A 22,777-nucleotide genomic window follows, 5' to 3' on the forward strand; every position below is an offset into this window, starting at 1 on the left:
GCAGAAGAATAAAGGTGCCACCGTCACTCAACCCGAGCCTGAGAACGAAGTGTTAAAACAGCTAAAGAAGACGCAGGCTAATATATCAATCTGGGGTTTACTGACGGCCTCACCAGTCCACAGAGATGCAGTCCTAAAAGCTTTGGCTAAGGTTCACGTACCATTTGAAATTGAACCAGCTTAACTAGCTAACGTGGTCGGTGCGTTGTATGCAGTAAAAGCCATCATGTTCACCGATAAGGACCTCCCGACTGAAGGGACTAGTCACACCAAGGCTCTGCACATTACCGTGGATTGCAATGGGAACAGGATTCCACAAGTCTTGGTTGACAACGGTTCCGCCCTCAATGTTTGCCCTCTCAGGATTGTAAAACGGTTGGGGTTTGATCCCAACGATCTTCGACCCTCTACACAAGGAGTGAGAGCGTATGATAATACGAGGAGGAATATCATCGGCATACTAGCCACAGATATCACTGTGGGACCGGTTCAATTTAGGGTTGAGTTCTAAGTTATTGATATCCCCTCCTCCTTCAATATACTCTTGGGAAGACCATGGTTCAGATCTATCTATTTCCTTGGGTGGCTAGCCTGCCTTTACATATGCGATTGTTCGCTCGACCTGGCTGCCCAGTAACGAAATATATAGCTATCAAAAAAGCTAGAAATAGAACTAAACTTAGTTGTCTCTAGGAATTCCCAAGCGTTAGCGAAGAAAGAAGCCTACTTGAAGAAGGCTGCCAAGAGGATCAAGCCACATCAAAGGGTGGAGATTATGCCCCTGCATTACATGAGCTTCTTGACTTGGTAATTTTGGGCTTGAATGGATCCAGTTGTATAACTGGTCCATTGGTTCATTATGAGCCAGATCTGAGCTAAACCCTTTGGGTAATAGGCCTCATTCAAGCTGGGAAAGTTTGGTCAGTTAATAGAGCCCTCTAGAAGATAGCTCAGTGATTACCTTCTGTCTCTTTTTCTTTCTCCTCTCCCCCTCTCTTATGGTTGTGCTGCTTTTTCTGTTTCTTACATGAAATAAACTTCTTTAAGTGTGGATGCAGGTGTCTCATGGAAGTCGAATGTTCAGAAAAATGCCTAAAGGTGACCTGATAGTGAAAAAAGCAAATGGCAGGAATCCTTTAACTATGTACAGTACTGTAACGCTTGCACATGAAAGAATTGGGGCTAGATTCTTGAAATTGAAGTGGCAGAAATTTAATGGTCTGGCTAGTCAAGTTGGTGGCACCAGAAATATCTTCTGTCAACTGTTTGGAAATCAGAAGGCAGAAAACACATTTTGGTTGGACAGTTCTTCGATAGAACAGGTTTGTTTCTAGCTTGCAGTTATGTGTGTCACATGTTCATGCATGTATGCGTTTCTGTATTTGCAACTTTATGATTTTCTCTTGCAGTCTCGAACTTCCATACTTTAGAATTTGTCAATGAGTGTTGACCATAAAAGTTCTATTTTTCCCACTGAGTAACAGAAACTCTTATTCTTTTTTAACTTTGACATGTGGTGTCACCCCTGATCAAGAAAACCAGGACCTGTTGTGTGATTCTCATTACAGATTTCTTATCTTCCTACAAACCTTTCTATCACACGACAGACTAGGCTTTGCTATTTCAAACATCCTATCACTTTTGGTAGTCAACCCTTATAACTAACGATCGTGGGAGGAGCAGAACTTCTTTGTTGTTTCTGAATAAGTCTTCCTATACTATGCCAGTATGGCGGAGGTTAACCCCCCCCAAAAAAAAAAAAGTAAGAAGAACCTTTAGTGTTAATGTGAGTGAGTCAATAAAATTGATGAGAAGTCATATCCTTAAATTCAGTCATTGGACTGTCTATTTTCAACCAAAGGAGGCTTAAGATCGGTTTTCCCTTTAAGCTGTTGAACAGTTAAAGCTTTATCAAGAGCTATCACCAGTGAAAAAGCTTCCACCCTCCTAACAGCAGTGTCCCACAGATGTGATTAATTTAACTGTGCACTATTGGGTTATTTTTCCATATTCATCTATTTTCATTAGCCAGTAACAAGTTATACCCATATACTCTCAAAAAAAGCCGTACGACTCTTTTCTCCCTAGAAGTAAATTCCTTCCAGATAAAAGGTTCCAAGTGTTGTTTTATTTTAAGAGACTAAGCTGGCAGAAGTGGACTCTCAATTGATTGCTAATTTCTGGGGATCAAATGTGTTGGACTGGATTGACATATCTGCTGAAGGGGCTTTGGGAGGCCATCTTAAGACATATTTAGATTTATTTGGCTGGTTGGTTTTAATTGTTGTGGCTTTATTTATGTCTCTGGTCTCCTCAACAGGCAGAATGGCTATGATTGGGTTGTAACCTCTGTATATTGTCCTAATAAGGAAGGGGAAAGAGTTAAATTCTGGGAAGATCTTTCTTACATCAGATTCTGGAAGAGTGAAGGAATCCTTTAGGGATGCGGGGAAGATAAGTTTTGCTAGAGTCTCATATCCTTGACTTGAACAAAAAGAACTTTAATGTTTGTCTGCTGTGGGGTTAACTCAGCATGAACAGATGGGGGAAGAATCTGTAAGGTGTCATCAACCAGAAAGAAAATGGAGGAAAAAATAGAAGCTCTTTGTTGTTTGAGAAATAGCATAAAGTAAAGGACCATTTACTGACTCTCACTGTTTCTAAGATGGGAGATGGATCCAAAGTGAAGGTCTGGGAGTATAATTGGGTTTGCAAGTTGCCTACTACTTTGGTTTTTCGATACATTGTACAATCTGGTGCTGGATATCAGCACTTGCAGTGTTAGTTGGAGGTTATGGAAGAATGCTGTTAAGAGTTTGTGGTGGGGATATGTCTTTGAACAAGGTTCTTACTATGGAGATTCTGGAGAGCAGGTGGTGGGTCCCGGGTCTAGAATAGGATCTAGGGAACCATGGAGGTGGGAACCACACTCAAACCAGGATGTGTTTGGAAAGATTTGAGAAATACGGGCAAAACTGTAATTTCAGGACAATAGTGGACCCTCCTTGAAGGCTAAACAGATTCTGGGATGAAAAGGTAATTAAATCTGGACAGGGGGCTTTTCTGTAATTAGGGACTAAATATGGTAAATAGATATTTTCAGAGGGGCAAATCTTGAATTAGGAAACTAAAAAAATAAAAAAAAAATAAACTCAGAATCGGTAGTAGGGGAACAACCCAGATTTCAAGAGAAATCTTATATCTTAAAGTGGACTGATCAGATGGATCCCAGATTCTGGTCGAGAGTTCTCATCAGTCAACTCTATCCATTCCCAGATTATCTCAGTTTTCTCAGCTCATCTGCAAGGTGCGATGGGACTGCAACTGGAAATCCCAGAAAACAGAGCATATAAACCAGTTCTGTGGAAAGGAGTAGAATAATAGTAAACTATAGAAAGAATTCACGGAGAAGAGTAGCCACAAAGTTTCAGAACAATCTAGTTAGTATTGGATGAGTTATTACAAATTTTAGCAAGCTTAAACTTGACCAAAAAACAGAGTATCCTCCCAGACTTAGAAAGAAGGAGGGGAGAAGAGAGACCGAAGGAGAAGAGATGGAATAGTCACACCTGAGATTAGAAACTGAGAACTGAACGAAGCAAGAGTGAGGAGAGATCAATCGAACCAACCAAGTAGTCTCCAGCGAGAGCAACAAGCAATCATGAAAAATCTTCTGTTCATTGAACCATATTCTGTCGATGGGGTACATGACTACATGCATATATACATATATTTGTAAAAGACAGGTGATAACTCAAGACTAACTGAACTATACTCCTAATGTTGATCTAAAACTGAAACAGAGTTTGAACCCAACTAAAATTAAGTACCTATTGACAGCTAAAACAGGCATGTAATAATATACGTTAGTTTACAAAACTTAAAAAAATGAAAGACCCTTTCTTTTTTACTAGAATTGAAGGTCAGATTTAGGCCTGGTTCTCCTTGGCCTGGGTTTACAAACTGGATCATATCTATCCAACCAGGCTAGTGCAACTGCATCAACTCTACCTCTCTTGAAAGAACTTGACTCCGTCGAGTTAGGTCTCGAACCCAAGATTCCCTTGTTGTTATCTCATCGCTGAGGTGGCACATATCTTGGGAAAGATGATGGTCGGAGTACAACTTCCTCTGTAAAAGTAGATAGAACAGGCTTGCGCATTACTGGAGGAGAAAACTGTTGCCGTCGTGGCATATCCACTAAAGCATGAGGCAACATCCAATATGTCCGCCCACCTTGCTTCACTTTGATGGTGTTACGTGTACCATCATAAAGAATACCAGCCTTAAGTTGCCATGGTCGCCCTAAGAGAATGTCCCAATTTGGTAAGGGACTGACTAGTCAAGGCACTTGATAGTGAAGTGGCCCAAACTGTAGATGAACTCGAACAATAGCATCAACCTTTTCTCTAGCAGTAGGTCCAAAACCTCTCACGTGAATCGTCTTGAGGAGCTTCTTCCGCGGAAGATTAAGTTCATGTACTAGGTTGGCTGAGACGAGGTTGGCTTCAGCTCCATTATAAACAACTGTTTGGACTACAAATTATTCCTTATCGTGGACGAAAATACCCTTCTGTCTTAAGAGGGGAGCTTTTTCCACTAGTCCATTAGGAAAGGAAGTATGATTAGCCGAGTAGGCTTCAACCTCGTCATCAGAATTGTCGGGTCAATTTTGATCAGGAGGATAACCATCATAACATTCGTCTTCGTCCTTGCTGTCCTTATTTTTTTACTCTTTCTAAACTACGTTTGCAGAACGAGTCTTGTGGGGGCACTTATTGCCGAAGTGACCTTTCTCACCACAATTGCCACATACTATATCTTCAGCCACTCGTTTCCCTTGGAGCTTTCGGGCTTCTTTTCTTCAACCTTCTGGTGCTCAAATTTCTTGTCCTCAGTTCTAGGTGTTGGCTTATAAGCTGAAGAAGTCCTAAGCATTCCCTTCAGATAGCTATGCTTTTCTTCCGCTGTCTCTGCATGAACGGCTGCCACATCTACTGATTTGAAGTCTCCATTGGCAAGCTCTAATCGGATTTCTTTGTTCAAACCACTGATCCTACTCTGGCTCGGAAGGACTTTCTTCTTTGCTGCTTAGCCCCAACGACAAACGAACCGTAGGGCGGGGCATTTTCGGGGAGTAGCCCGCTTCCTCCTTACTTATGTGATGTGAAGTGCTATATGAAAATCAACACCTTTTCTCGATTGGAATACGGATGAGATCAGAGACGCCATCATTGGGGCAAACGATGCAATAGCTTCGGTTAGAGCAAAGCCCAAAATAGCATAACCAAATGATTGTTTTAAAATAAGTCAGAATCGGACGTGCCCGCCCCTAGAATTTAATTTACTCGTGTTAATACATCAACAAAATATGTACTGTTTCCCCCCTCCTTCTTTATGTCATCCAGTATTTCAAGTAGTATAGACGCATCGAGTGTCTCGTCTGACATCAGCTCAATAGCCCGTAACCATTTGGCATCTGACGGTAGCAGCTGGTCTCCGTAAACACACTTAAAGGTCGCCTTGAGTGCTTCAACTAAGGTGTCCTTAAGCGCCGCTTTAAGATTTTCATCATTCTTGGCCTGTGTTTCTTTCTTTTTTATTTTAGGCGGACGCCTCCTTTTAGGAGGGGGACTGGTGGGGGAACCACTCGTACTAGCACTAGCCCTAGTACGAGTACGAGTGGCCAGGGTTTTTGCCTTGTTGGTTTAAAAAAAATTAGAAAGCCCATGACCCCGAGACAGATTCCAATAAAAATATTCAGGTTGTTAGACAACGGTAAGAAGTTTTATAAAAAAGTGAATTTATCCAGTTGAGGCATTCTTGATTGCTAAATTATATGATTCCCTCCAGACAGAAAGAGACTCCTTCCTGTACGAGTAGTGAAGAACTATAGAGAGCTGCGGTTGGTTGTTGACCAACGGAAAGCATGGGATGCACCCTTCCTTTCGAACCATGTCTCTCTGAGAAGCGCTTTTGACCACTGAGCTTCTCAGAGAAGTCTGGTTTGAGCCCCAGGTGCGACAGCTCACTTATTTACTTTATTTACGAAATTTCCTACAATAAATTGGAAAGATAGTCGGGCCCACTACGGTCAGATCGCCTATCAGCTTGAAAGCCTGACTATTCCATCTGCATTCTGAATGATTCATGATGCCGTAACCTGATCGAATCTGTGTCCGATGGAAGGAGAAGCAGAGTTTTCCCTTTCTTTTCTTGCGTTGCGCTCGCTCCTTTCTCTCACGTTGACTCTGGGGACACGAACTCCATTTTGACCGGCTGTCACTAGTTGCTAGCCCTGCTTTCACCGTTCGCAGCTCCGCACCAGCGATCCCAATTTGTATAGGCAGGCTCCAGAGCCAAGCCACCGAGGTCTTCTTTTTTTTATAGCTTCCGCCCTCCGCTTCTCCCCCACCCACTAAAGGATGTCCCCAAAGCCTCCTCCTCTTTGTTCATAGGCTTGTCCTTTCCTCCTGGCGCTGAACGCCCTCGCTTTCTCAATCTTCCGACCATCTTTTTTTCCCTTCTTCTTGCCCTGTCCTGTTCTCGAAGGGATGAGGGAGCATCCGTTCTACTCCCAGCTATAGTCAGTTAAGGAGGCATCAAAACCGACGTTCTACGTCCGTTTTGATGGAGAATCATGCGTCAACAGGTTTTTCGGCGGTTTAAACGACCGAAAAAGCCAGTTGACGGCGAAATGAAACCCTTGGGTCGGTCGCCGATTTCACATATCGGCTCCCTCCCCTGCTTGCTTCGCTCGCTAGGAAGGGCAGGCCCGTGAGGGTTTAAGCGAAAGGAGGACACCAACGAAGACCTAGCAAAAAAGATTCTTCGAAGGATTACCTCTGCACCATCTAAGAGATAAGATTAAGGCGGAATGGTTAATCCCGAGCTTGAATGGGAGACAAGGGAAGCAAAGAGGCCTCATACGAACGGCAATTTAATAGCCGCGGTTTAGGTGGTAACCACCAATTTCACGACCGGGATTTAGGAAGATTGGCCCCACCGCCCTGACTTTTGGGTCTGCTGATGAGAGAAGGCCAAGCCCCCTTCTCCTGAACACTGACACACTCTCGTCGCCTTACTCATCACCGTTTGATCTACGGTAGATCGCTTAGCTCTACTTACTACTCCCCTGTCCGCCAGCCAGAACAAACCTACTTAATATACTCACTCGCCTTCGCTTCTATCTCTTTCTTTAATTAAGCTAGCTCTTGGTTAGCTATGAACAAGGAGTGAAGAATCGCTAAGGCCAATCATTTCCTAGTCTCTCCTATATCCTATTGCTATTCTAGCTGGGATATTCTCTCTATTAAAGCATATAGGAATCAGAGGTAATATTGTATAAGTCTAGTCAACAATCCTTTAGTTCCATTCGTTCGCTTTAAAGCACGAGCTGCGGGAAAGAGATAGATTTTCGATCTTGTACTAATCGCCAATCTCGATTCAACTACAAGCCTGCTATTCACTCGATTGAAAGTCGGATCTTGTCTTCACTCCTAAAGGATCCTAAACCTCACCTCAGAGCTTCACAAGAGCAATCACAGTCGAAAGAGCAAACTGATTCAACAATCGCTATTCTTTTTAACCGCTAACCGTGCCATGAACAGCGTTCAGAGTCGATTCTGTAACAGGAAAAGTTAAGACCGCTACTGCTCTACGCCTTACTAACAGCTATACCACACTAACTCCGTCTATTGCTCCTATAGGTTCTGCGGAATCGAAACTCCCTTTAGATAGAGAAGACTAAGAAAAAGAAGACTTTCTGTCGCTCGTCCCTTCTAGCCAAGCCAAGTCAAGCTTTCCAGCAGTCAAGCCAGATGCGGATTTAATAGCTGCGCTTACTCCTTCAACCCCGAAAAGATCGGATTTGCGCTAATGCGGATTCGATAGCGCCGTCTTCTTCCTTCACACAAGGCCATGCCTTTAATACGACAGGACCAATGGCAACTGATGAAACAAGAGAAAAAGCTATCGAACCACACTAACTAATTGGCCTGGCCTATCCGGTTCTATAGATTATACTGCCAAGGTGCCAAGCTCAAAGCTTAAAGGCAAAGATCACATTCCTACTGTCAAGCTAAAGGCGAAAGAAGTGGCTTAGCTTAAAAGCTCCTCTTCATAGACACATGGGCGATCCAAGGATTTAGGTTCAAATAAATCTCCCCTTCGAACTTCGGATTCGTTCAAAGAGAAAGAGTAGTACTTGCTATTTCTTTCTCCCTCTCGCCACGTGAAAGCTGCTAGTCGAACTAGAGCCTTATTCCCGTTCCTGACCCATAGCCAATAGGGCACTTACTCTACCTATTGAGTTGAGTTGTCTCCCCTCGGGTGTCAAGGTAGAGTGATTAGAGCTTACTTCTTCTTAAAGGGATCCATGTCATTTCACTGAAGACCAAAGACCGCTTATTATTCTTTTTCACATGAAACCATGAACAGGGTTCACAGTCGAGTTGAACAAGAGCAAAAGGACTGACCTCTTCCCCTAACCCTCGGCTCACCGTGAACTGGGTGACTTTTCACTCCCTTTAGTTCAAGCGGAAGACTAAGACGAATCAGCCTTTCGGATAGTACGTGGGATCTTCTACTTAGAATACGATAACGATACCACCAAAGGTGCAAAGCGGCTAGGTCTGGGATCGATCCCATCTAGCAAAGAAAGCAGTCACGCCAGAAAGAAGAAAGTCAAGCTTGAAAGCTGCCCTTATTCCATTCCTTCAACATCTGCAGAGCTAACCCCTGAAGTGACTGCAGGCCCTTAATAGTACCCTTCCTCCAACTGCGCTTAGTCCTTCAAACCTTCAAGCATCAGATTCGTTCACAGCTTTCCTCCCCGACGGTCTAAACCAGGTATGGTATTCACTCGATTTAAACGGGGATCAGAGCAGGAATAGCCCTTTTCCTTTTCTTTTAAAGAAAGCGAGGTACGTGCCGATTTCCTATTAGCTTGTGTAACTCATGTCACCTAACGAATCAATTAGCTGTACTGATGAGCTAGTTTGCTATATTTTGTGTGTCTACATGGTTGATTGGCCGGCTTCCCCACTACTTGTATTGATTTCGTCCCCCTGTATGCTGTGTACCGCGTGCTGGCTTCACTCCACTTGAAGAGAGTCTCTTAGTCACCAGTGTATTAGAGTTAAGAGAAGGGGAACTATTTACAAGGTAGCTTGCTTACTTAGTGCTTGTGCTAAGGAAGGGATTCGTGTACTGATTGCTGCCTACCTCTTTGCTTTACACATTAACACAGCAATCTTCGCTTACCTGATTGGCTTAACACAGGAATGCTTACCGAAGCCCCTATCTGTACGCGCCTGCCTTGAACTCCTGAATGAACTCTAGAACTAAAGGAAGGGTGATGCTTGTTAAACAAAGCAGCGTGTGGGGCCGCCACGTATAGCTGTAGTTTATGCTGTAACTGTAGTTTATGCTGTAGCATCGGTTATTGCTCTGGTTACGAATGACCCAATCTATCTATGGCAACAACCCCTACTTTTAGTAGATGGAGATGCGCACCTAGGAAAGACGGATAGACCAGACCCACTACTGAGATAGACTGACAGAGAGGCTACGGTAGTGCTCCTAGAGTCTGAAGCACCATCCTCGTTTGTTTCGTTCTTAAGGCACTAGGAAAAGAGACGGAAAAAGCGCGGAATAGACCTAGGTGTCGGCCAGTGCCGGGGCAGAGATAGGGACCATGAAAGCGGGAAGCGAAAGACAGTAAAGCAGGTTCTCGTCCCATACCCTTCACTTGATTTAGGGCCTAAGGCTAACGTTCCATTGTCCCCTCCAGTGCCTGTACGATCTGATCTTTCATTTCAGGTACTGGCTCCTCAAGTACTTCGAAGACCGATCAAGTCCAAGCTTGAACCACCGGAATCGGCTTGGTCATCATGTCAGCTGGATTCTCTGCTGTGGCAATCTTCTTCACTGTAATAAGACCCTGAGATCACATCCCGAATGAAGTTCACTCTGATATCAATATGCTTGGTCCTCTCATGGTAGATCTTCTTTTTGTTCAGATGTATGGCACTCTGGACATAGGTGTGAACAAAGCATCATTCCGTCAATTCGTAAATCTACAATAGCGATAACTCTCTTTTAAAACACTGTAGCAACAGTCGGCACTCGAGTTCTTAGTACCAGGAGGTGCAATTAGTGCGTCATCTGTTGTCTTGTCCAAGTCTTTCTCACTCGCATTCTCTTTATCGAATACTTCGTGAATTAAATCTCCCAACCTGTAAGTAGAAATCTGGGCGGGTAGCTTTCTTGCTAGTTGAAGGTCTCTTTTGGTTGCTTAAAGGCATTCTCGCAGAAGAAGCCATGTTTATTATTAGTAAAAAACTAGACTTTCCTTGGTCCTCTGGGTCTTTGTAACTAGTTGCCTGCCCGAAAATGCTTTCAATTTTTCTTTTAGACGTCAACTTCATTTGCTCTTGCCTTGTGTTAGCTCAGGCATGCTTCCTCTTGCTTAATGGCATCCCTTGTTGCTTGTTTGCTTTCCTTTTCCTTCTCTAGAAGAATACTACCTCAGTCTCTAATGCGCAATCAATCAGTTGCTTGCCTTGCCTGCGTTAGGAGAGGAGTGAACGGAGGAAAGAAGAGTTATGGCATCTGAGTTGAGTTAGTTAGCCTGAAGGACAACGGTTGGCATTTCATTTAGTAATTCCTCGAGCTAAGGAGGTAGGGCTGGGCTAGCAATAGCGCTACGAATCTAAGAGCTATGAGCGAACAGACCGCGGAGCTGTCGGGGCCCCGCAGGGACGACCTGAGTTTGAGAGAAAAAGCCTAATAGTTCAAGGTGGCCTGATTCTTCCTGTTATGCCTTAGAACCCTTAGGGGAGTTGGCATTAGTGTTTGAGAGTTACTAATTAAGACTCCGTTCGATTAGCTACAGAAAGAGCCTTAGGGCGCAGTTCTGTCCGGTCTCTGAGCCGGCGTAAGACGAGACCAAGTGAGCGGTGCAGTCTAGAGAGCGAATTGAGTTCCGAGTGATTGCTTGGTAAGTAAGTGACTTAAGGAGTGTACGATCAGAGAATGTTAGGTTTCCAATCAACTAGAAAACTTTAGTCTAGCTTCCTGAATCGGAGGTTGCAAGATCATTAAAATATTAATGTAATGGAATTGTTTCGGAGGTCTGAACCAGAGCTAGGCAGCTTACAGCTATTAGCTATTTGAGTTACAAAACGAGATCGAAGTTCGAAAGAAAAAACCTAGTTAGGTACGGAAGAACGACGAGAGCTAAGCAATAAATCTAAGAGTGAGGTCTTGGGTAGCAAGATCTTGAAAGAAGAGTTATGTCTTCCTTCCGGCTTTGAACCTGAAGGAGGAGTGGCAAGAGTTTAGTTAGGCAGCAGTACTTCCTTTTCGAGTTTCAAACCGCCTTCTCGAGAGAGAGAGTTGGTCATAGAACGAGCTCCGCTAAGCGACTAGCTGGCTTGTTTCCTAAGTTCGTAGCTCAAGTTTACCTTAGCAGCAGCAAACCTTACTTAGCTAGCGCTACCTTTAGAAAGCAAGTTAGCTACAGCTGAGCTGCCTTACTCTAACAAGTAAGCAAGTAAACTACCTTTCCTAAGCCTAAGTTTACCCGGCCTAAGCAACTACTGCAACAACAGTTCCCTACCCGGCTACGGGCTAAGCTCACTCGTTTACCCGGTAGCTCCGTTCACTGCGTTCACTGCTACGTTCCTAGCTCCAGTTTGACTTTAGCTACGAACTCATAACTACTAGTTCTCTTAAAACATAAACTCATTCATAACAATGTCAGCGCATCGGGATTATGGTTTATAATTGGTCCAGAATAGGCCCTCCATCCGCCTATTATCTGACTACCGTTTGTTTAACTCAACAACAGCAACTGCGTTGCCTTACTTGGCTGGAAGTACAAGAAGGTGCGTAGCTTGTTAGGAATTAGCTGGCTTAGAGATGAGAAGACTGATTAGTAGTTCTATTACATAACTCGGGCGTACCTGCTTGCTTACCCGCTCACTCGAACTGTAGTTCTCGTTCACTTCTCCTAGCTTTTTAAAACAACCTGATCGGGACCTCTCCGAGTTCCCTCTTTCGGCCGTAGATCACTGAACTATGCGCCTATCTTCGCTTTTCGATCAGCCGTAGCTCCCCGTTCACTTAGCCTACGAACTACTACCCGGCTCACTCGAACAAGAACTCCAGCTTGGCTCACTTCTGGCTCGCTTAGCCCTAGCTCGAAACAGCCAACTCACTTCGCCTACGCAACGAAGAGAAGTAGTTTACTTGCTTGCTTGCTTGCTTAGCTCGAACATGCCAACAGCATTCCGTTCACTTACGTCGTTTACTTGTTAGCTAGCGCTATTCCATAATTTGCTTTCAGGGAATCTAAGGTTCTGAAAGAACGTAGTAAGTGGTGAACGAAGTTTACTCGCTCGTTAGAGGAAGTGAACGGTTGGCTCGAAGAGGGAAGAGATGCGCTAGCTACTTGCTTTGTTAGAAAGCTAATACTGTTGAGAGGTAGCGAAGAGGACAGATAGGCTAAAGAGAGGTTAGCGCTAGCTAGTGTTAGAGAGCTTGCTGGATGAGAGCAGAGCAGACTAGACTGAGTTCCACTTCCATACTCCAGTTTACAGAGGGCTAATGGCTGGCTTGTTTGTCTAGTCCCACCTCTTCACCCCAACCTCTTCCTTCCTATACTAAGAGTCATATTCAAAAGGTATCCCAACACCGGTAATGCCCCATCTCTTAGTCAATCCGCTACGCACCTTAAGCGCTAGAAGGAATCCGGAAATAGGTTCACCCCTTAGAAGTGCGGTAGTTCAATCCTTGCCTTGCCATCGAGAGTGAAACTTTATCCAACTCTTTCAGACCCTTAGTGGAAAGCAGCAAGGAGGAGAGCAGCAGGTAATTTATTAAGGAAGGAAGAACTCTTAGACAACGAGAGGCGTAGCGCTTATCGTTTAAAAGGAGATTTCTCTTTCTCTAGATTTATCTTTCGAGATGCGAAGTTAATGTCATAGAGGCATATTTATATGTAGTGGTTCTCCCGAGGCACATGCGAACTCAGAAGCAACAGCAGCATTATCTTTAGCATCCCGCAATTCCTGCTTCTTGATAGCACAGGAAAGATAGAAAACCAGTAATCCAGCATCTAGATCTGTTAATTATGGAATTGATTTAAGTAAGAGTTACCGCAAATATTTCATCTTTCATAGTCAACTCTCTAGTAGCGTTAAGAAGTCACTCTTCTAATACGAATACTGGTATAAATCATAGCTCCTTTCCTTTAGCTCTTACACTAAACTAAGTAGAGTCTATATCACCGTAAATGCTGAGATAGAAAGCTTTCACTTAGCCCTCGGGCTGTGAACCATTGTCACTCGTATGGATGTATGTACCTCCGCGCCTAGAAGAGAGCTTTCACTGGGGATTAAAACAATAGGGGGTACCGGGGGGTGATATTGGCATGTATTCCCCACGGAGAAATTACCATTGAGAGTATACATACGTATACCTCTATTATTATACCCGGCATTCGCTGCCATAAGACAGCCCTGGTATTCCCACATTGATTTTTTCTAAGACAATGGATTTTCTGCTAACAGCGGATTCTATTCCGAGAAAAACATCGAGAAAGAGAAAGATAACTCTTATAGTCTTCTTAGGCTCTGGTGCAAGCTCCGATATTTAATGAAAATCTTTTCCATTTCCTGAGTTGATGAATTTCTTTTGGATGGATAAAAGGTTATTACAAGATGCTCTTCCCTTAGTCTTATCCTATTTTCTCTTCATTCTCGGATGTGGCCAAGGGAACAAGCAACGGCGCAACGCGCGAAAGCCGTTTCGCGTTAGCTTGGAGTTTTCTTGCTTGCCCTACTTTCCACTTTGAAGCCAAGCCAGCGCTGGGACAAAGGCGGTAGAGGGCGGCGGGTGGGGTCGGCAGTAATGGCTGTTTCCCCTTCCTTCTTTAGGGAACAAGTCCTTGGCAAAGATGGTACCGAACCCGACCTATCCGGAAGAAATGATCCCATCGATTCTCATTCTCAAGCTGAAGCATCAAAAAAGAGTACTTCTTAGAGAGCTACCTTCGCTGATGACAAAGACAAAGGGGCAAGGATCTCGTGGAAATGTCCCATCAACAAATAGAAAGAAGGTTAGCCCGAGAAAGCACCTTGGTTTAGGTTCTTTTTCATTGGCATGTGATAGGGCGGGGTGGTCTACCGGTGAGAGCCAGAAGGGAAAGACATACATGGCACCAATCTAATCTCAAGAACTCTGATTCAACCATTTCTGTGTCGCTGACTGGGGTCTCTCCCCCTCTGGGGAATCCATAGAAAGCAAAACAATTCCATAAAGTGACAATTTCAGCTATTGCTGTCGGTCTCGATTCATTCTCTTTTCTAGTCTGATCATGGCATGTGTCACGCTCATCTATTCTATAGTCAAAGCAGGAGCCCCTCCTTAGCAACGTGCCCCGGTTGTCATGTTTGTGTTTGTGTGTGTCTGAATGTCTGAGTGGGACCTTTCCTCGTGAATTGCCTTCTTCGAGGCATGATCAGGGGCACTCTTCAATGGTACGCACGGGCCCTTTCTCGATATGGGTCATCCTTAGTTTAGTATACTCAAAAACTCCGTTTGGTGGGTCTAAAGTCAAGACCAAAATCTCCTCTTTTCGGAAGAGCGTGAAAACTTGAAAACTATGGCCAGATCTTGGTAGGGAAATGGGGCTTTCCGACCCCTTGGGGCCGGGTACTTGGGATCTGAAAGGCTTAGGCTTGTTCTACGCTTTAAAAACTGAGCTTCACGGCGATCCTCGAATTGGGAGGAAGAGAACCAGCACCTGAACGCTTACTCTTACTGCTCTTCTCAGGTTCACCTCTTTTCTTAGGATTGGCTGCCCTGAGGTTCTTGTTTGGAGTCATTTGTTTATCACAGAACAAGTCCCCCTCAGTCACTGCCATAGTTGACCCAGTATCAACCCTCTCTTCCAGATCCTCGCTTCTATGGGCCAAATCACTCTCCTCGGGAGTTATCTCCTTGACTACACCCTTCTCGGCTTTGTTACCCAGACACTCATCCTGAGCAATCTCTTCCGGTTCAGCAGTGTCCAGATCTGGCATCTTTGCCTCTTCTTGTTCAGGGTACTCTAGAACCGCAAAACGGTTCGGGCTGACTAAGTCCAGTTGGGTCATTCCACTAGCACAACTAGTGTCCAGCCCCCCCCTTTGCCATTGTCACTACTGGTACCTGACCCCGTCGGCTCGACATTTTTGCAAACACCGACCCTTACTCAATAGGGCAATGAAAAGAGGAGAACGAGGACAGCTGACTACCGCTAAAAGTCAGACTACGAGTACACATTGTATGATTGAAAACTGCCGCTGCGTACTACCCGGTGCTTGCGGGTCTGACTGGTGCCTTCTCTCCAACAGCTGCTTCAATCAATGTTAAGTCTGACTACGAGGCTTCTTAGCCCGCAGCTGACTACTTATTGAAAGACCGAACAGGAAATTCAAAGTCGTACTACAACAACTGTAAACATTCCCTCCCCGCTCTGACTTTGATCGACTTGCCCACACAGCGTCTTTTTTGAGAGAAGAGGTCAAGGGGCTAAGTGACTCTCGAAAGTCGTCTTTTGTATCGCGTCAAGAGAAATGACATAGATAAGATCATTGCTTGAAGAGTTTCATTGTCGAATTGATCTCGGAATTGGATCCCAATAGTAGCTGCTGCCCAAAGGTGCTTTATGAAAGCCGGTCCACAGCAGTGAAAGTACGATTGATTCCGTCGATCGAACGAAAACCGCTTCTTGCTTTTTTTTGCTTCTCTGGCTTGACTACTCTGCTTGCTTAACACAAGTGTGATTTAACCTTCACGGACCACTTCACTACCCGACTCGAAAGCAAGAAGCAACGGATTGAGCTGCGCGAAAGCCGTTTCGCGTTAGCTAGGCCGTTTTCAATAAGGGGCGCGTTAGCGCTTTACTAATAACATAGAAAGGGCTTTTTTTTTCTCGCTTGTTTGAGACCATTTAAGGCTTTCTTCAATCGGCAAACAGGGGATGGATCGGAATCTGGCAAACATACAATCTGAATCTCGCCCCCCAACTAGGGCACTACCACACTCGGATTTACGGACGAAATCGTATAGAATTGGGGGCAAAGCGCACGGAGCAAAGAAGGTCTTTACAAGCCTTCTTTCCATATAATTTTCTTATTATTACTCTATCTGATGAGAGGTAGCAGCATCTCGGCCAATTCCAGGGTTCACGGCATTCTAACGGGTTACTGCCGTAGTTGGAGCGAGTCACAATTCCGATTCCATTTGAACGAGCATTCCTACCAATTCCATTTGGAGGGGTAGCAGTAGATCCTGTCGATTAACTCGGTTCGGTCCAGCAGCTGTTCCGGGTCCAGTACCAACATCAGTAGCACTACCATGAGTTGACTAAGCGGATGTTGCACCAGTAGACCAGACCGGGATAAAAATCCATAGCCAAATCTTCTGGGTCCAACAACAGCATCTAAGGAAGCGAAAGCCCAACCCCCTTATTTAATTGTTGAAGGCCTAACCCCCTTATTTACGTATTCGCGAAAGCTGTAAGTGTAAATGTGTAAAGGTTCCGTCGATGTGGCCCAGATGATTCAATAGCCAGTGTACAAAGTTCTAAATCCTTTGGACGATATTCGGATGGAGGTCACCTTGATTCACGGTTTTTGCTCAACTCAACAATAACTCCTCCCTTGCTTCTTAGGTCGTTCAATTTCTAGGCGAGGGTGGACCGGTACAACCAGGGTCACACGGGTGCAGAGGAAGAAAAGGGCCGCTCGAAGTCAAAAGCGCACGAGGGTGTCGCGCTTCCCGATGGACTGGCACTCCGATAGGTCAACCGCTATCGGATCCCCAGTTCAAAAAGACCCAGTTCCAATCTGCAAGACGCATAAGGGGGTGGATGCTTTATATGTATGCCCTTCCTTGAAGCGGTCAAGTCTTTCTTTATTGCTCGATTCGGCTTGATTCGTGGAGAGGTGTCGCTGGGTGGAAATGGGCGATGAAGGTATAAGAGAAAAGCGCAGAGCTTTTTCCTTATTCAAAAGCTCACTAGTAGTCGCTTAAGGCAACAGGGAGGCCTTTCATTGTTGTAAGTAGGGGAGCCTCCTCAATAATAAGGTGCGAGTAGCTTCTCTTTTTCTCATTGAGTCGGATGAATCGAGGGCGTTATAGCGCCTTCTGATATAGTAGGTTTAGTCTCAGTTTCCTTAGGTTCATTTGGGTATGGAAAGGCAGAGGAGGCACTTGTGGAAAGGCTTACAACTAAAGGTGCAGGTTTGATAGGTCTAGTTGAGTTGTTTGTTTATCAACCACTCTGCTAGTCGGCGTTGGCTCCGCTTGTGACTGACTTTCATGAATTCCATCTCCCCAGGATCCGCGATGCCCTGGACGTGTTTATACCTGCTTCTTTGACTTCAGCGAAATCGCTGACCTTCGATCGCTACTTTGACGTGCCTCTTTCAGAGCCTTTATCGCTTTAGCTACTAAATACGGCACGTCAAACTGTGATTGATATCCGCCGGTGTCGGTACCTACGACTGTGGAATGCTTATTTTATGTTATTAAAAGAGAAACTCAAAGTAAAAACTATACTTTGTCTTGCACACTGACTTCAATCGTATAGAGATTTCCCACTGTCTGTGTCGATACCAGAAACTACGACTGAAACCTACACCGCTAACGAAGGGTAAGTGATTGCCTACTTTCTATGTCCGGAGACGCTTACTGCACTGCTTCTTCTGTCAAGGCAGGCAGGCGGTTATCAGGATGTAGTCAAGGAGGTAGGCTTAGAGCCAGCAATAAAGCTAGCAAAGACAGCTCTACCGCGAGCGAGTAGCCTTTGCCAAAGAAGCGCTAAGAGCTTACTTGTTTGTTGCCTTGCCAAAGTTAGGGGATGTCAGGAGTGAGGGAGTGAGATAGAAGTTTCACAGTGAGAAGTGTAAGGGTAAAAGAGAAGTGTCAGAGTTCGAATAGAAGGTAATAGAGTGAAGGACGTGGCCCTTAGGAAAGGGCACGAGAAGAGGAAAGGAAGAGTTGTAAGGAGAAGCTACTCTGTAAACACAATCAATAAAGAGTTCCGTTAGCGGTCTTCGATGAACAGAGGCGGGCTAGTAACAGATTAACAGATGAAGCCCACGGAGCGGTAACGGTAAAAGATCCCTAGTCTGATAGCTTCAGTTAGTAGTTTAAAAGCTATGTTTTGAGTGTGAGTTCCTCTTTCGACACAATAATAAGCAGTGTTGTTACCGTGTCCAGTATCGACAATGCAGTCTACAGATGCGGGCACAGAGTCGGCTTAGTAACAGATTCATTCAAAGAGGTTAGTTACCCGTCTTCGATTTAAAGATTCGGTTTAGTGAGAATAGCTCTAGTCTGAGAGCTTAAGTTATGAGTTGAAAAGTGAAGTATGGGCGGGGACTTCCTCTTTAACCACAATAGGGTTCAAGCCTAGCGCGCAGAAAACAGAGAAGAAGCAGGAGCCGAGCAGTCCACCGATTCGGCTATCAATCATTTACTTGCCTTGCCTGCGTTAGGAGAGGAGTGAACGGAGGAAAGAAGAGTTGTACCGAAGACTTTCTCTTAGCATACAAGACAGAGTTCCCTTAGCCGTGCAGTGAGCGGTACTCCGTCAACAGAGTCGACAAGGCAGTCATAGGTAGCAAGACAGAGAGTAGGATTACCAGTCCCCCTTGCTTCTTTCATAGGTAGGGGCTTTCACCACTGCAAATTGTTCCGTTCCTGCATTCATTAAAGAGTGAAGTTACCGGTACTCCATCCACAGTGCTGTCATAGGATCCTTCCCCGGATTCGGGTTAGTCTTAGTCTCCCTAGCGGCTTAGTCACAAGCTCCCTGCCCTCTTTTTTTATAGCTTATAGCAGAAGTCAGGAGTGTGCAAGTCTAGTTGTCACGAGCAAGGACTTCGTCTTTCAATAGAAGAAGCATTATCGAGTGCAGTCCAGCGCTTCTTTTAGGGGTAATAGCCCTAAAAGAAGCAGTCAACGGTAGCCGACACCGGTTTAGTTACCATAGCCCTAGTCTTTTAGCGGACTCAAGGTGACTTCTAACCTGTCGGTTAGCCTCAGAGCACACAATAAAGAGTGCCGTTGGCGACTCTGGTTTCGGGTCTTTCTCAATAGTCTTATAGCGTATGTCAGGTAGTTACAAGTGAGATAGATGTGTAACTAACCTCTAAAACTAAGCCAAGGCCCGCCGATTGAAGGGTAACAGAAGGTAACCGGTTAGCGAGCGGTGTCGGTAGGCGAAACAGTGCCTTTGTCGGCTTAGTCTCTTAGCGAGTCAGGTGCCTTTGTCGGCTTAGAAACAATTCCCTCGATAAGCGCTGGTTAAAGGGCTAAGCTCAATTCCCGAGAGAAGCAAGCGCTATAGAAAGAATAGCTTTGAAGCCACGTTTAGAATGGTCGAATAGGTAACAACATACGTTTATGGCGCTGAGAAGCTTGAAGCCAAGTATTCAGCTTCTGCTGGATTATCCGCTTCTTGAAAGGCAGGCTCAGTCAGGTTCGCTCGCTAGTTATATGCTTAACACATGCATCTGAGGTCAGAGGTGCCGCTAAGGTGAACGCTCAGCTTCCACCGCTTTGATTGGTGATTGCCTATCTTGCTTCAAAAACGTGCTTCACCTCCATTGTCCATCAAAATACCATTTTGTTAAGTTCAACTCGTCACAATGAATGTCCTTTTCTGAACTTTGAACTCCGCTATCAGACGGGGGATTTACTAAACCGAAAAGGTGGACTAAGTACCGCTAACCCGAATGAATCGATGACCGCTATCGACGATGGCTATTCTCACTAACCGGATACGCTAACGAAACTGTTGACTTCAATGCCTTAGTGCTTTGCTTCTTCTTCTGTGTGTTATCCTTTGCTTTGCTCGTCTTTCCATCCTTTCATTCCTTCCCCACCCCTCTCAACTAATTATCCTTAACTCATTATCCGCATTCCACTACCGCTTCCTGCTAGCTAGTCAATTCAAAGTTTGACCTGTCGGTTAGGAAGGCGGTTCAGGACGAGGTCGAGCACTAGAAGTCACCGTACCACCGGAGAAGAGAGAGAAGAGGAGGACGCCACGGTTGGCCGCGAGGAATCAGACCCGTTCCCAGAGGAAGGCAAAGAGGAGGCCGAAAATAGAGAGGGAGCCCCGATCGCTTGATTGCACGATAGAGGGCCCAGATCGGCAGAGTCTGCTTCGCGCACATTTTTAGTAAGCATGCCCGGAGAAGAAGGAATAAATAAGCTACCATCGAAACGCACTATCTCAAGGTTTGGGGAAGCCAACAGCGTTAGATGGGGTACGCTTTAGGCCGGGGCTTACGACTTTCACCCCCGGGCGCCGCTAAGGGAAGGGCTGCACCCGACGGCACACTCCACGCTAGGGGAAGGGAGGCGAGCTCACCCCGACCCATAGTCGGGAACCCTTGCCCTTGGGTTGACTAGCGTGTATGTAGTTTCAAGGGCTAATCTAGTTGCATCATGTGTTAAGCATATGTTGATGAAAGCAAGGATTGCCTTTCTTTCCCCTCTCATCTAAGTTTTGGTTTCCTCTAGTTTCGAAACCTCTGCTTCCAGTGCTTTAGTCATTTTAGAAACTTTATAATAACTTGCATACTATAATGGGAACTGGCAGAACTGGAGCGGTTGCTGGGTGTACTGGAGCTGGGGCAAACCATCGGTAAGGAAAATCTCCATGCCCTTCTCTTCTTCAAGCCAAGCCTTCCCTAGCCAGTCATCAAGTCGGAGACGGAGCTTAGTCACTCGCGGGGATTAGTCATTTCTTTCTGCTTGTGCGCCTGACCATCGGGGATCATAGACCAATAAGGAGAGGGGCCAGTCTTGCTACTCACCATAGCACTTCCCTGGGAAGACGGGATGAGGTAAGCCAATATTCATATTCCAGTGCCGACTGCATGTACGACTAATTCTTAGATGCGTCATAGAATGATGCTGACTTTATTCGCTGTCGCTCATAGGATTCGGCTCATCATCTTCTCATGAGCTTTGACATGATGAGATAACTAGGTTTTTCTAGTCTTGCCAAGAGCGTTGTACGCGAGCCATCGTTGCTCGGATTGGAGAGCTCCTCCGGGAAGAGAGTTTCTTTAATATGCGCAGGCTGCTTTCGGTTGGTTTCATAAGGGCTAAACGCCCCCTTTCTTTGTTATGGAAAGGGGTGCCTAATACGGAGTTTATGAGATAGGCTTTATGTATTTTGATGGGTGGCGTGCCTCTTCACTGGCCTTCTTTTCCTATGTAGACTGGCTGGCCAAGGGTTACACTCTGGCTTGGCATTGGGATTTATAATACCAACCCATATTGAATCTAATTGCTTATCGAAAGCATTCTGTGAACTAAACCCTTCGTGACGCCCGCCTTCGGATACCCCCTTTTTTTCCCTTAAAGCTTCTTCGCCTAATGAACAGAGACCACTCTATTTAAATGTCAATTGGTGGGCCTTCGTCGCCTGCTTTCGACTCATCTGAATACACAGAGATTTATACTTGCTCCTAGTCTGAATACAAAGAGAAGAAAGAAAAAGACCAACCAAGCCCACTCAGGAGATCCTACCAAAAAAGATCAACAGAAAGAATAACGCTAGATGAAGGGGAAGTCGTTTACGAGTTCGGGGTAGAGCTACAGAATAGCTTTCGATGCCAAGAGTTCCTCTTCCAATCTTCGCCTCTTCATCTTCCTAACCTAAGACGAGGAGAAGGAAACGAAGTTAGAATGCCAATGCTTTTCACAGACGGAGATGGACGAGAGAACTTTTGTCACCAAAGACGAGACGAGCGGGAAAACCCTCACTTCTAATAGTAGGACAGCAAGGCTGCTGCTTCAGAGCTTTCACTTTCAGTCCCTGGTTCAAAATCATTCTTATTTCCGGGCGGAAGGCAATCAGTCGAAAGAACGAAAGTCAGAGAAAGTCGCAAGCAAGGGTGCTCGTAGATCAGCTCGACCACCGGGAGAGAGTGCTCGTAGATCAGGGATTTCGATTCCATTCCTTTGAATTGGACTTTGAAGCAGAATTAGACGCGGATTTGAAGTCGCCAGCGGACTTACCCGATGTTTTCTCCTTTTTTTGGGGCCCCGGGTCAGGAGAGCTGAAAGGAGAGTCAGTATAGAATACTGGTAACCGCTGACGAAGGCCATTATACATTCGGGAATAAGTGATGAAGTCTTCAGTTCAGAGTGACGAACAATTCACCAATGAGCTAAGCCTTTGTAGGCGAAGAATTGGGGACAAAGGAGATTTCGACTAGCACTTCCAGAGTCAAGTAGACTTCCCTGCGTTCCCAAGGGCGTCCCCTTAGTATCCCCGGCCAGTAGCAAGACCATACGCTGCTCACGCTCATCTTATTTTGAATTCCACCTTTCGTTCATTCTCCTAGAAAGACAAAGTCATTCAATATTAGAGTAACAGGCTTGGTTCATTTTTCGCATTTTAGCTAAAAGCTTGAAGAAAATAGACAGCCCTTTAGAGATAGGAGCGGCACCGGACTAGTTCTACTTAAGCCATTCCGTATCCGGCGGATTTAGCCGATGATTCAAAGGCGGATCACTCATCCGCGGATGCCTAGATTCCTACACTAAAGACTTTCCACTCAATTCATTCTTTTTTCGAACGAGTCAAGCTCGCCTCTTCATCCCACAATGAGGCCTTTTCGGAATGCCATGAATCAGACCTGCTTTTTACTTTGTTTTGATACCAGCGAATGCTCTTCATAAGATCCACGAA

The 22,777-nt window shown here is 45.2% G+C and overlaps 2 long non-coding RNA genes across 2 annotated transcripts; both read left to right on the top strand.

Moving 5' to 3' along the window:
* Positions 1-1,067: 1,067 nt before the first annotated feature.
* Positions 1,068-22,113, top strand: LOC122647119. Its single transcript, XR_006330803.1, has 3 exons — positions 1,068-1,078; positions 10,418-10,419; positions 21,764-22,113. It is a non-coding gene; the product is annotated as an uncharacterized LOC122647119 (long non-coding RNA).
* On the top strand, positions 11,273-20,907 carry LOC122647096. The gene is made up of 3 exons (XR_006330779.1): positions 11,273-11,646; positions 12,380-12,382; positions 20,894-20,907. It is a non-coding gene; the product is annotated as an uncharacterized LOC122647096 (long non-coding RNA).
* Positions 22,114-22,777: the final 664 nt, after the last annotated feature.

This window comes from Telopea speciosissima, unplaced genomic scaffold (genome assembly GCF_018873765.1).
Source record: "Telopea speciosissima isolate NSW1024214 ecotype Mountain lineage unplaced genomic scaffold, Tspe_v1 Tspe_v1.0012, whole genome shotgun sequence".
In the NCBI taxonomy this organism is placed as follows: Eukaryota; Viridiplantae; Streptophyta; class Magnoliopsida; order Proteales; family Proteaceae; genus Telopea; species Telopea speciosissima.